Consider the following 2,136-nt stretch of genomic DNA (forward strand, 5'->3'; position numbering starts at 1 on the left):
GGCAGCTTTGCAACCCAGCGCTCAACCGCTGCGCCACCGGGGAGGCTCCCGATGTGAATATTTTTGAAAAAAATCTTTACTTCCTTATCAGTTGCCATATTTATCAGGAAATTGAATCTATTTGATATGGGGTTCAGTGTTCCTGAGGTTTTAACTTTTATTAAATGTTTTTGTTGATCCACCCATTCTTCAATTTACAAGTAGAAGTTTTAATTTTCTTGTAGTTGTTCATGTACATTTCTCATGTACTTCGTAAAAACTGATTTTGTCTTTGTAAGCTAGTCAAGAGAAAACCAATTCAGTTAACATATTTCTTGACAGAAGCCCTAAGGTTGGACACTACAGATTTTTATTTGAAGTATTTACTGTTCTTATTTTTGGTAAAGTAATAATGTGCATGGTTTAAATGGTAAGTGAAAGAGTAATACAGGCCTGAAGAGAAACAGCTTATTGTCCCAACCTGCCCACCTCTCTTCAGAGGCAGAGGCAACCATTTTCAGGATTTTTTTTTTTTTTAAAGTTGCTGCTTCTATCATTTACTCCCTGCCACACAACTAAATAATTTCCTTTTACTCTTACAGCTTGAGTTTTCAATTCTAAGCATTACCTTATGGCTTCTTCCTATGGAAGGTGAAGATTTGCTCCCCAACTTGCCTTTCCACCTTGTCCCAACGATAATTTTAATGTTTACAGAATTGTCATTTCAGTATTGATGACTGTAGAACAGAGTATTAGATATTTGTTTTTCCTTCTCCGTACTTTCCTCTCAAACACAGTGGCTACTTTGTTTTTTGTTTGCTTAGTTTTCTTTTGATCAAACACTAATTTTGCTCTTAAACATTCTGCTAGAACTATAAAGACTCAAGTCGCAAAACTTACTAGGGTGTCTGTCAGTACAGTTTTCTCTTAGCACTGCCTCTCCCAGAACTCTTTGTCCTCCTGGTTCTGAACTACTTGGTGTCTGCCATTTGGGGACTTCTCTTTATTACCATCTTGGGGGTTCCCTTGGATTTTTTTCCTTTGGTGGATCTTTTCTGGATTTTTGGTGTCATCTTTGTTTATACCTTCATTTTCATGGGACATACACACCAACCTACCCACCCACCCATCACCCATGAATGGGATTTAAACAACCTTTTCTAAATATTTGCTGCTAGTATATAAGAACATACATCAATTTTGTTTCCAGCTGTCTTGCTGAATTCATTTATTAGTTCTAATAGCTGTTTTGTAGAGTCCCTGGAATTTCCTATATAAATGATAGTATGATCTACAAAGAAGATCAGATCTGCTCCTTATGCCTTATAATTATTTATCTTGCTTTGTTGCAATGACTAGGACCTCCAGTATAGCGTTGACTAAAGAGTGGAAAGCACCGGCATTCCTTGCCCTATTTTTTTTATTTCGGAGGGAAAATCCAGTCCTTTACCTTTAAGTGTGATGTTAGTTTTAAGGTTTTTTGTTTTGTTTTGTTTTTGTTTTTGGTAGTTATCCTTAATAAATTTGAGGATGTTTTCTACTCTTCCTAGTTTGTGTGTCACTTTTATTGTGAATGACTATTGGATTCTATCAAATGCTTTTTCTGAATCTTTTGATCTGATCCTGAGATTTTTCTCCTTTATGCTGTTCCTTTCATTGATTTTTCACATACTAAACCATTTCTTGGGATAAACCACAGTAGTTTTTAATTTTCATTTTTTTGTAATTTCTTTATATTAATTTTTTATATTAGCATTAAGCTAATCTTTTTTTTTTAAAGGTTTATTTATTTATGCAGATAAGAGCTGGGGTACAGGCCAGAGGTGTGGGGGCTGAGAGGATTCACCATAGACAGAGTGGGAAACAACAGGCAGACTGACTGAAATACACTGCTGAGGGGAGCAGCGGGCGAGTCAGGAGAGGTCTGCTGCGCCATGTGGGTATCTCCCTGGCCGGGCGGGGATCAAACTTGTGCTGCAGAGGCTGCAGATTGCTTCATAGTGCTGTGCTTAACCCCTTGCACCACCAGGGAGGCTCAGCATTAAGCTAATCTTATAAAATAAATTGGGCAGTGACCTTTACTCCTGTATTTCTTGAATGATAAAATGGATTAGTAAAATAATCTGGAACTGAAGTATTGGCTAACTTTTTGATAAT

Source organism: Talpa europaea (genome assembly GCF_964194135.1).
Source record: "Talpa europaea genome assembly, chromosome: 8".
NCBI classification, from domain to species: domain Eukaryota; kingdom Metazoa; phylum Chordata; class Mammalia; order Eulipotyphla; family Talpidae; genus Talpa; species Talpa europaea.